Source organism: Chlorocebus sabaeus, chromosome 22 (genome assembly GCF_047675955.1).
Source record: "Chlorocebus sabaeus isolate Y175 chromosome 22, mChlSab1.0.hap1, whole genome shotgun sequence".
Classification (NCBI taxonomy): domain Eukaryota; kingdom Metazoa; phylum Chordata; class Mammalia; order Primates; family Cercopithecidae; genus Chlorocebus; species Chlorocebus sabaeus.
Window position 1 is genome coordinate 16,962,178 of NC_132925.1, and position 12,685 is coordinate 16,974,862.

The 12,685-nt window shown below is 39.8% G+C and overlaps 1 protein-coding gene across 2 annotated transcripts in view; it reads left to right on the forward strand.

The window, feature by feature from the left end:
* Positions 1-12,685, forward strand: part of EPHA6 (EPH receptor A6) — a 954,858-nt gene that overhangs the window by 77,853 nt on the left and 864,320 nt on the right. The window lies entirely within an intron of this gene.

A 12,685-nucleotide genomic window follows, 5' to 3' on the forward strand; every position in this document is an offset into this window, starting at 1 on the left:
CAAATGATAGTTCTGCTTTTAGTTCTAAAAGAATCACCACACTGTTTTCCATAACAACGGTACTAGTTTATATTCACACCAGCAGTGTAGAGGTGTTCCCTGTTCACTGCATCCATGGCAACGTCTATTGTATTTTGAGTTTTTGGTTATGGCCATTCTTGCAGGAGTAAGGTGGTATCACATTGTGGTTTTGCTTTGCATTTTCCTGATCATTAGTTACTTTGAGCATTTTTTCATATATTTGTTGGCCATTTGTATATCTTCTTTTGAGAATTGTCTGTTCATGTCCTTAGCCCACTTTTTGATAGGATTGTTTGTTTTTTTTCTTACTGATTTAAGTTCATTGTAGATTCTGGATATTAGTTCTTTGTTATATGTATATATTGTGAAGATTTTCTCCCAGTCTGTAGGTTGTCTGTTTACTCTGCTGACTATTCCTTTTGCCATGCAAAAGCTCTTTAGTTTAATTAGGTCCCAGCTATTTATCTTTGTTTTCATTGCATTTGCTTTTGGGTTCTTGGTTCATGAAATCCTTGTCTAAGCCAATGTCTAGAAGGGTTTTTCCAGTATTGTCTTCTAGAATTTTTATAGTTTCAGGTCTAAGTCCTTAATGCATCTTGAGTTGATTTTTGTTTAAGGTGAGAGATGATATAGTTTCATTCTCTTACATGTGGCTAGCCAATTATCCCAGCACCATTTTGTTTTGTTTTGTTTGAGACAGAGTCTCACTCTGTCACCCAGGCTGGAGTAAAGTGGCGTGATCTTGATTCACTGCAACCTCCACCTCCTGGGTTCCAGTAATTCTGCTTGCCTCAGCCTTCTGAGTAGCTGAGATTACAGGCAGTCGCCACCACGCCTGGCTAATTTTTTTGGATTTTTTTTTTTAGTAGAGACAGGGTTTCACCATTTTGGCCAGGCTGGTCTTGAACTCCAGACTTCAGGTGATCCACATGCCTTGTCCTCCCCTAAGTGCTAGGATTACTGGCCCAGCATCATTTGCGAAAAGGGTATCCTTTCCCCACTTTATGTTTTTGTTTGCTTTTTGAAGATCAGTTGGCTTTAAGTATTTGGGTTTATTTCTGGGTTCTCTATTCTGTTCCATTGGTCTGTGTGCCTATTTTTGTGCCAGTACCATGCTGTTTTGGTGACTGTGGCCTTACAGTATAGTTCGAAATTAGGTAGTGTGATGCCTCTAGATTTGCTCTTTTTGCTTAGTCTTGCTTTGGCTATGTGGGCTCTTTTTTGGTTCCATATGAATTTTAGAATTTTTTTTTTCGAACATTTTGAAGAATGGTGGTGGTATTTTGATGGGGATTGCATTGAATTTGTAGATTGCTTTTGGCAACATGGTCATTTTCATAATATTGATTCTATCCATCCATGAGCATATGATATGTTTCCATTTGTTTGTGTCATCTGTGATGTTTTTCAACATCCTTTTATTGCTTTCCTTGTAGAGGTCTTTTGACTCCTTGGTTAGGTATATTCCTGAGAATTTTATTATTATTATTATTTGCAGCTAATGTACAAAGATTGGAGTTCTTGATTTGATTCTCTGTTTAGTTCTGTTGGTGTGTGGAAGAGCTACTGGTTTGTGTACATTAATCTTTTATCCAGAAACTTTGCTGAATTATTTTATCAGTTCTCGGAGCTTTCTGGAGGAGTCCTTAGGGTTTTCAAGGTAAACGATCATACCATCAGCAAACAGTGACAGTTTCACTTCTTTACCGATTTGTTTACCCTTTATTGCTTCCTCTTGTCTGATTGCTCTGGCTAGGAGTTCCAGTACTATGTTGAAGAGGAGTGGTCAGAGTGGGCATCCTTATCTTGTTCCAGTTCTCAGAGGGAATGCTTTCAACTTTTCCCCATTCAGTATTATGTTGGCTGTGAGTTTGTCATAGATGGCTTTTATTATGTTAAGGTATGTCGCATGTGTGCCAATTTTGCTGAAAGTTTTATGATAAAGGAATGCTGGATTTTATCTAATGCTTTGTCTGCTTCTATTGAAATGATCATGTGATTTTTGTTTTTAATTCTGTTTATGTGGTGTATCACATTTATTGACTTGTGTACATTAAACCATCCCTCCACCCCTGGTATGAAACCCACATAATCATGGTGGATTATCTTTTTGATATGTTGTTGGATTTAGTTGGCTGGTAGTTTGTCAAGGATTTTAGCATCTATGTTCATCAAGGATATCGGTCAGTAGTTTTCTTTTTTGGTTATATCCTTTCCTGATTTTGGTATTAGAGTGATACTGGCTTCATAGAATGAATTAGGGAGGGTTGCTTCTTTCTCTATCTTGTCAAAGATAGTGTCAAAAGGATTGATACCAATTCTTCTTTGAATGTCTGGGGGAGTTCTGCTGTAAATTCCTTTTGTCCTGGACTTTTTTTTGTTGGTATTTTTTAAATTACCATTTCAATGTCACTGCTCATTATTGGTCTGTTCACGGTTTCTAATTCTTCTTGATTTAAGCTAGGAGCATTGTTTTTTTTTTTGTTTTTTTTTTTTTTTTTTTTTTTTGAGACAGAGTCTCGCTCTGTCGTCCAGGCTGGAGTGCAATGGTACTGTCTTGGCCCACTGCAAGCTCCGCCTCTGAGGTTCATGCCATTCTCCTGCCTCAGCCTCCCGAGTAGCTGGGACTACAGGCACCCACAACCACGCCTAGCTAATTTTTTGTATTTTTAGTAGAGATGGGGCTTCACCATGTTAGCCAGGATGGTCTCAATATCCTGACCTCGCGATCCACCTGCCTCGGAGGAGGGTTGTATTTTTCCAGGAATTTATCTGTCTCTTCTAGGTTTTCTAGTTTATGTGTGTAATGGTGTTCATAATAGCCTTGAATGATCTTTCATATTTCTGTGGTGTCAGTTGTAATATCTCCTGTTTCATTTATTAGTGAGGTTATTTGGACTTTCTCTCCTTTTCTTGGCTAATCTTGCCAATGCTCTATCAATTTTATTTATCTTTACAAAGAACCAGCTTTTTGTTTCATTTATCTTTTGTAATTTTTAAATTTCAATTTCATTTAGTTCTGCTCTGATCTTTGTTATTTCCTTTTTCAGGTGGGTTTGGGTTTGGTTTGTTCTTGTTTCTCTAGTTCCTAGAGGTGTGACCTTAGAGTGTCAGTTTTTGCTCTTTCGGTCTTTTTGATGTAGGCATTTAGAGCTATGAACTTTCCTTGCTGTATCCACCTTGCTGTACCACCTTGCTGTATCCCAGAGGTTTTGGTAGGTTGTGTCATTATTGTTTTTCAGTTTGAAGAATTTTTAAATTTCCACCTTGATTTCTTTTTTGACCCGATAATCATTCAGGAGCAGTTTGTTTAATTTCTGTGTATTTGCATGTTTTTGATGGTTCCTTTTGGAATTGATTTCCAGTTTTGTTCCACTGTGGTTTGAGAAAGTACTTGATATAATTTCAATTTTCTTAAATTTATTGAGGCTAGTTTTATGACTGACATGTCATATTGTCTGTCTTGGAGAAAGTTCCATATGCTGTTGAATAGAATGTGTATTCTGAAGCTGTTGGATGAAATGTTCTGTGTGTATCTGCTAAATCCATTTGTTCCAAAGCATAGTTTCAGTCCATTGTTTCTTTGTTGACTTTCTGTTTTGATGAACTATCTAGCACTGCCAATGGAGTATTGAAGTCTCCCACTAGTATTGTGTTGCTATCTCATTTCTTAGGTCTATTAGTAATTGTTTTATACATTTGGGAGCTCTAGTGTTAGGTGCATATATGTTTAAGATTGTGATATTTTCCTGTTGGACAAGGCCTTTTACCATTATATAATGTCCCTCTTTGTCTCTTTTAACTGCTGTTGCTTTAAAGTTAGTTTTGTCTGATACAAAAATACCTACCCTTGCTCGCTTCTGGTGTCCATTTGTATGAAATACCTTCTTCCACTCCTTATACTTTAAGTTTCTGTGAGTTCTTATTTGCTAGGTGTGTCTCTGGAAGGCAGCAGATAGTTAGTTGGTGAGTTCTTACTCGTTCTGCGGTTCTGTATCTTATAAATGGAGCATTTAGGCCATTTACATTCCATGTTAATACTGAGATGTGTGGATCTATTGCATTCATCATGCTCTTTGTTGCCTGTGCACTTTTTTTTGTTTGTTTATTTGTTTTGTCTTTTTAACTTGTATTTTTGTTTTATAGGTCCTGTGTGATATATGCTTTAAAGACGTTCTGTTTTGATGTGTTTTCAGGATTTGTTTCAAGATTTAGAGCTCCTTTTACCAGTTCTTGTAGTGGTGGCTTGCTAATGGTGAGTTCTTTCAGCATTTGTTTGTTTGAAAAAGATTGTATCTTTTCTTCATATATGATGCTTACTTTTGCTGGATACAAAATTCTTGGCTGATAATTGTTATGTTTGAAGTTGCTGAAGATAGTCCCAGTCCCTTCTAGCTTGTAGGGTTTCTGCTGAGAAATCTGCTGTTAAATCTGATAGGCTTTCCTTTCTAGGTTTCCTGGTGCTTGTGTCTTGTAGCTTTATTTTTATTTATTTATTTATTTATTTATTTATTTATTTTTGACGGAGTCTTGCTATTTTGCCCAGGCTGGAGTGCAGTGGCGCGATCTCGGCTTACTGCAAGCTTTGCCTCCCAGGTTCACGCCATTCTCCTGCATCAGCCTCCCTCAGTAGCTGGGACTATAGGTGCCTGCCATCACACTGGGCTAATTTTTTGTATTTTTAGTAGAGATGGGGGTTTCACTGTGTTAGCCAGGATAGTCTCGATCTCCTGACCTTGTGATCCACCCACCTTGGCCTCCCAGTGTGCTGGGATTACAGGTGTGAGCCACCGTGCCTAGCTCCTAGCTCTTAAGATTCTTTCCTTCATCTTAACTTTGGATAACCTGATGATAGTGTGCCTAGGTGAAGATCTTTTTGCAGTAAATTTCCTGGGTGTTCTTTGTGCTTCTTGTATATGGATGTCTATGTCTCTAGCAAGGCCGGGGAAGTGTTCATTGATTATTCCCCCAAATATGTTTTCCAAGCTTTTAGAATTCTCTTCTTCCTCGGGAACACCAATTTTTCTTAGGTTTGGTCATTTAACATAATCCCAGACTTCTTGGAGGGTTTGTTCATACTTTCTTCTTCTCTTTTCTTTGTCTTTGTTGGATTGGATTAGTTTGATGATCTTGTCTACAAGCTCTGAATTTATTTTTCTTCTACTTGTCTAGTTCTATTGCTGAGACTTTCCAGAGCATTTTGCATTTCTAAAAGTGTGTCCGAAGTTTCCTGAATTTTTGTTTTTTCTTTAAGCTATCTATTTCCTTGAATATTTCTCCCTTAACTTCTTGTATCATATTTTGGATTTCATTGCATTGAGGTTTGCCTTTCTGTGGTCCCTCTCGGATTACTTTAATGACTAACCTCCTGAATTCTTTTTCAGGTAAATCAGGGTTTTCTTCTTGGTTTGGATCCCTTGCTGCTGAACTAGTGTGATTTTGGTGGGGGTGTCAAAGAGCCTTGTTTTTTTCATATTACTAAGGTTGGTTTTCAGGTTCCTTTTCATTTGGGTAGGCTCTGTCAGAGGGAGGGTCTAGAGCTGAAGGCTGTTGTTCAGATTATTTTGTCTTGTGGGGTGTTCCCTTGATGTAGTACTCTCCCCCTTTTCTATGGATGTGGTTTCCTGTGAGCTGATCTGCAGTGATTGTTGCTGTCTTCTGGGTCTAGCCACCCAGTGAGTCTACCCGGCTTCAGGTTGGTAATGGTGTTGCTGGTACAGGGTCCTGTGATGTGAATCACTGATAGGTCTCTCAGCTGTGGATACCAGTGCCTGTTCCAGTAGAGGTGGCTGCGGAAGGCAGGTGCAGTGGGACTCTGTGAAGGTTCTTAGCTTTGGTGGTTTAATGCTCTATTTTTGTGCTGGTTGTCCTCCTGACAGGAGGTTATGCTTTCCAGAGAGCACCAGCTGTGGTGGTATGGGGAGGAACCAGGGGTGGGCAGGGCCCTAGAACTCCCAAGATTATATGCTCTTTGTCTTCTGCTACCAGGGTAGGTAGGGAAGGACCATCTGGTGGGGGTGGGGCTAGGTATATTGAGCTCAGACTCTCCTTGGGTGGATCTTGCTGCAACTGCTGTTGGGGATGGGGGTGAGATTCCCAGGTCCCTGGAGTTGTTTACCTAGGAGGATTATGGCTGCCTCTGCTGAGTCACGCAGGTTTCCAGGGAAGTAGGGGAAAGCCAGCAGTCACAAGCCTCACCCAGCTCCCACACAAATCAAAGGGTCCCAGTCTCACTCCCACTGTGCCCCCACAACAGCTCCCAGTCTGTTTCTAGGCAGAGAGTGATGTAGGCTTGAAAGCCTTCCCCAGGCTAGCTACCTCCCGCTATGAAAGAAAAGGGTTCGACTCTTCCCCCACCTGTGGAGTCTGCACACTGCATTTGCACCATCCCCAAGTTCTGGCCAGGAGGCTTCTCACTGCATTCAGATTGCTAGAAAGTTCAGCTAGTGATTTCCTCCTCCCTGTGGAATTTTACCCCCAGCTCCTCTCCCATCAAATCCCTATGGTGCCAGGCAGGATTGGCCTGCTCGGGGGCCTAGTGAGCTCACAGGGCCTTTCTGCTGCTTCCTCTACCACTGTATGTCATTCGGCTCTCCAGATTGACTCAGCTCCAGATAAAGTCAGAAACTTCTCCCGCAAACAGACCTTCAGCTTCACCAGTTGGGGTGTATGTTCGGGAGAGGAGAGTCTCACTTTTCCACTTCCACTGTCGGGTCACCTGGGTCCTGGAGGAGCAATCTGCTTCCTTCAGAGGGTCTGTGGGTCCTCTTGGGGTTGCTGGCCAAACCCGAATTCTTGACTTCTGTGCATTGGCAGACTCAACACCACGTGGAAGCTGCCAAGGCTTGGGGCTTGCATCCTCTGAAGCCACGGCCTGAGCTCTATGTTGGCCTCTTTCAGCCATTCCTGGAGTGGCTGGGACACAGGGCACCAGGTCCCTAGGCTACACACAGCACAGGGACCCTGGGCCTGGCCCAGGAAACCGTTTTTTCCTTCTAGGTCTCTGGTCCGTGATAGGTTGAGCTGCTGTAAAGACCTCTGACATAGTCTGAAGACATTTTCCCTGTTGTCTTGGGCATTAATATTCGGCTCCTTGTTACATATGCAAATTTCTACAGCTGGCTTGGATTTCTCCTCAGAAAATGGTATTTTATTTTCTATCACATTGTCAGGCTAAAAAATTTTTGAACTTTCATGTTCTGTTTCCCATATAAAACTGAATGCCTTTAACAGCACCCAAGTTGCATATTGAATGCTTTGCTGCTTGGAAATTTCTTCCTCCAGATATACTAAATCATCTCTCTCATGTTCAAAGTTCCACAAATCTCTATGGCAGGGGCAAAATGCAGTCAGTCCCTTTGCTAAAACATAACAAGAATCACCTTTGCTATAGTTGCCAACAAGTTCTTCATTTCCATCTGAGACCACTTCAGCCTGGACTTTATTGCCCATGTCGCTGTCAGCATTTTGGACAAAGCCTTTCAACAAGTCTCTAGGAAGTTCCAAAGTTTTCCACATTTTCCTATCCTCTGAACCCTCCAAACTGTTCCAACCTATGTCTGTTACCCAGTTCCAAAGTTGCTTCCACATGTTCGGGTATCTCTTCAGCAGCACGCCACTCTACAGGTACCAATTTACTGTATTAGTCCATTTTCCCACTGCTGGTAAAGACATATCCGAGACTGGGAAGAAAAAGAGGTTTATTGGAGCCACAGTTCCATGTGGCTTAGGAGGCCTCACAATCATGGTGAAAGACACTTCTTACATGGTGGTGGCAAAAGAGAATGAGGGAAAAACCAAAGCAGAAACCCCTTATAAAACCATCAGATCTTGTGAGACTTATTCACTACCATGAGAACAGTACGGGGGAAACCACTCCCATGATTCAATTGTCTCCCACCAGGTTCCCTCCCACAACATGTAGGAATGATGGGAGTATAATTCAAGATGAGATTTGGTTGAGGACTCAGAGGCAAACAATATCAGTCACTTCCAAAATTTTATGCGAATTCAAAGAATAGCCAAGGAAATCTGAAAGAAGAAGGATACTGAGGCATTTACACCACAGAATACAAAAACTTATTATAATGCAATAGTATATACTGCAGTACAATATTGGTGCAAGGACAGACAAATTTACTAGTAGGAAATACTAGAAAATGTAAAAACAGACCCACCATTTATTAGGTGACCTGATTTACAAAATGATATTGCAATAATATGAGAAAAATATTTTTCAGTAAATGAATCTGGAGCCTGTAGGATATCCACATTGGAATACATATGTATCTTGACCTGTTATGCCTTATACATAATAGTGAATGCCAAATGAACTACAGCTGTAAATGTGAAAGATGCAATTATAAAGCTAAAAAAATTTCATGAGTTTTGAATGGTACTTATTAAACAGAACCCCCAAAAGAAAAAAAAAACATAAAAATATAAACAATATTACATATTGAACTATATTAATACTAAAGGTTTTTATTCATTAAAAGAAACCAGTAAGAATGGCAAAAGGCAACAGACAGGTTGGAAGACTATATTTGCAGCACAGTTATTTTAAAAAGGATTTATATTCAGAATATATAAATAACTCCCACAAACCAACAAGAAGACAGATGAAGATGACACAATAGAAAAAATTGACCCAAAGTCTTATGTGAGTATTTGAGAAGTGAGAATGGCCAAATAGTCAATAGACATATGAAAAGGAGCTTCATCTTTAAAATGCATTAAAAGTAAAACTTGAAGATTAGAAGGATTGATAGATACATGATTTAAAAATGTATAGTAGAATAGTATAATATTTATGTGGTACATATAATATTTATGTGGAACATTTAAGATTGTCATTGTAAAATTCTTTATTCTTTTTTTGGTTCGAAAATTGTTATTACAAGTATATTGGAATAATATTCAGAACAGAATGAATTTTCAATATGCACATAAAAAATGGCTAAACTGAAAACAGAAAATGTTATTTTTCAAAGAGGATATGGAGCAAGTAGAACTCTTATACACCACTAGTGAGTGTGAAAATTGGTATAACTATTTTGGGAAACTATTTGGCAATATCTATTAAATCTTCATACACACATTCCCAGTCAGATGTGGTGGCTCATGCCTGTAATCCCAGCACTTTGGGACGCCAAGACAGGTGGATCACTTGAGGTCAGGAGTGCAAGGCCAGCCTGGCTAACATGGTGAAACCCTGTCTCTACTAAAAATACAAAAAATCAGACAGGCATGGTAGCACATGCCTGTAATCCCGCTACTTGAGAGGTTGAGGCAGGAGAATTGCTTATTCCTGGGATGTGGAGGTTGCAGTGAGCTGAGAACTTGTGTCACTGCACTCCAGCCTGGGCGAAAGAGTGAAAGAGACTCCATCTCAAAGAAAGAAACAAACAGACAAACATTCCCTACAACCTAGCTATCATACCTCTAGATACATGCACAGTAGAAATGTGTACACATCTTTACAAAGAAACATGGACATAACTGCCAATCAGCAGTAAAATATATAAGTAAATGGTTGTCTAGACATAAAAATACTATAAAGCAAAAAAACTGAAAAAAATTCTGTTTTTATACAGCACGGTAGATGAATGCCACAAATATTGTTGAACAAAAGAAACTGGAAACCAAAGAGCACATACTGTGTGATTCCATGTATGTAAAATTCAAAACAGGCAAAATTATCTGTAATCTTAGAGCTATTGTGATAGAGGTAACTGGAAGGGCCCAGAAATCAGGCTTTTAAAATGCTGTTTAAAGCACTTTGGGAGGCTGAGATGGGCAGATCACATGAGGTCAGGAGTTGGAGACTAGCCTTCAACATGGTGAAACCCTGTCTCTACTAAAAATACAAAAATTAGCCAGGTGTGGTGGCGGGCACCTGTAATCCCAGCTACTTGGGAGGCTGAGGCAAGAGAATTGCTTGAACCTGGGAGGCGGAGGTTGCAGTGAGCCAAGATCATGCCGCTGCACTCCAGCCTGGGCAACGAGAGTGAAACTTTGTCTCAAAAAATAAAAATAAAAATAAAAATAAAAACAAATGCTGGTAATATGCTGTTTTGACATAGATGATAGCTACATGGGTCTGCTCCATTTGAGAAAAATTTGTTGATCTGTACATTTAGCCATACACTTTGTTCTGTTCCCTGGGAGAAACTCCCTTTTGAATTGTGTCTGTGTCTTCTGGTTATGCTCTTGAAACATCATTTTTCTCATCCATAATCACAGCTGAAATGGTCCTTGGAGAGTTATTCTTGTGAGTTGAAACAGGTTACATTGCCTATACACAGCTGTAGAGTTGGAAAGACTTGCTCATTGCAGATATATGATAGATTTGGAAATAACATTTTCTTCAAAAGTTTGGTAGGCTTTGGTCAGTTTCATGTTTGACTTGAGAAACTACAGCCATTGACTTCATATAGAGAGATACCACATCATAGGAGGCAGAGAATACACACACATCTCTCTGTGCTTGTGCCCAAAGATGAAACATTACTTGTTTTTTTGTTTGCTTCTTTGTTTTGAGACAGAGTCTTGCTCTGTCACCCAGGCTGGAGTACAGTGGTATGATCTCGGCTCACTGCAACCTCTGCCTCCTGGGTTCAAGTGATCCTCCTGCCTCAGCCTCCCGAGTAGCTGGGACTACAGGTATCCACCACGACTCCTGAATAATTGTTTTGTACTTTTTGTAGAGATAGGGTTTTGCCATGTTGGCCAGGCTGGTCTCAAACTCATGACTTCAAGTGATCCACCTGCCTCAGCCCCCAAAGTGCTGGGATTACAGACGTGAATCACTGCACCTGGCCAAAAGATCACTTTTTATTGTTGCATTGACCAGAACTAGTGATATCATTGTGAGTCAGATATGGAGGGAAATTCAAGGAATAATTGGTGAGTATTATTGTCTGTGTAATGACTCCCCAAATCTCAGAATCTACTTTTAATTTTACAGCCATTCCCTCTCATCACTCTTATTCAACATAGTGTTGGAAGTTCTGGCCAGGTCAATCAGGCAGGAGAAAGAAATAAAGGGTATTCAATTAGGAAAAGAGGAAGTCTAATTGTCCCTGTTTGCAGATGACATGATTGTACATTTGGAAAATCCCATCGTCTCAGCCCAAAATCTCCTTAAGCCAGTAAGCAACTTCAGCAAAGTCTCAGGATACAAAATCAGTGGGCAAAAATCACAAGCATTCTTGTACACCAATAACAGACAAACAAAAAGCCAAATCATGAGTGAACTCCCATTCACAATTGCTTCAAAAAGAATAAAATACCTAGGAATCCAATTTACAAGGGATGTGAAGGACATCTTCAAGGAGAACTACAAACCACCGTGCAGCAAAATAAAAGACACAAACAAATGGAAGAACATTCCATGCTCATGGATAGGAAAAATCAATATCATGAAAATGGCCATATTGCTCAAGATAATTTATAGATTCAATGCCGTCTCCATCAAGCTACCAATGACTTTCTTCACAGAATTGGAAAAAAAAAACTACTTTAAAGTTCATACGGAACCAAAAAAGAACCCGTATTGCCAAGACAATCTTAAACCCAAAGAACAAAGCTGGAGGCATCACGCTACCTGACTTCAAACTATACTACAAGGCTACAGTAACCAAAACAGAATGGTACTGGTACCGAAACAGAAATATAGACCAATGGAACAGAACAGAGCCCTCAGAAATAGTGCCACACATCTACAACCATCTGATCTTTGACAAACTTGACAAAAACAAGAAATGGGGAAAGGATTCCCTATTTAATAAATGGTGCTGGGAAAACTGGCTAGCCATATGTAGAAAGCTGAAACTGGATCCCTTCCTTACACAAAAATTAATTCAAGATGGATTAGAGACTTAAATGTTATACCTTAAACCATAAAAACCCTAGAAGAAAACCTAGGCAATACCGTTCAGGACATAGGCATGGGCAAGGATGTCTAAAACACCAAAAGCAATGACAACAAAAGCCAAAATTGACAAATGAGATCTAATTAAACTAAAGAACTTCTGCACAGCAAAAGAAACTACCATCAGGGTGAACAGGCAACCTACAGAATGGGGGAAAATTTTGCAATGCACTCATCTGACAAAGGGCTAATATCCAGAACCTACAAAGATCTCAAACAAATTTGCAAGAAAAAAACCCCATCAAAAAGTGGGCAAAGGATATGAACAGACATTTCTCAAAAGAATACATTTATGCAGCCAACAGACACATGAAAAAATGCTCATCATCACTGGCCATCAGAGAAATGCAAATCCAAACCACAATGAGATACCATCTCACACCAGTTAGAATGGCGATCATTAAAAAGTCAGGAAACAACAAGTGCTGGAGAGGATGTGGAGAAATAGGAACACTTTTACACTGTTCGTGGGACTGTAAACTAGTTCAACTATTCTGGAAGACAGTGTGGCGATTCCTCAAGGATCTAGACTAGAAATGCCATTTGACCCAGCCATCCCATTACTGGGTATATACCCAAAGGATTGTAAATCATGCTGCTATAAAGACACATGCAAACGTATGTTTATTGCAGCACTATTCACAATAGCAAAGACTTGGAACCAACCCAAGTGTCCATCAGTGACAGACTGGATTAAGAAAATGTGGCACATATACACCATGGAATACT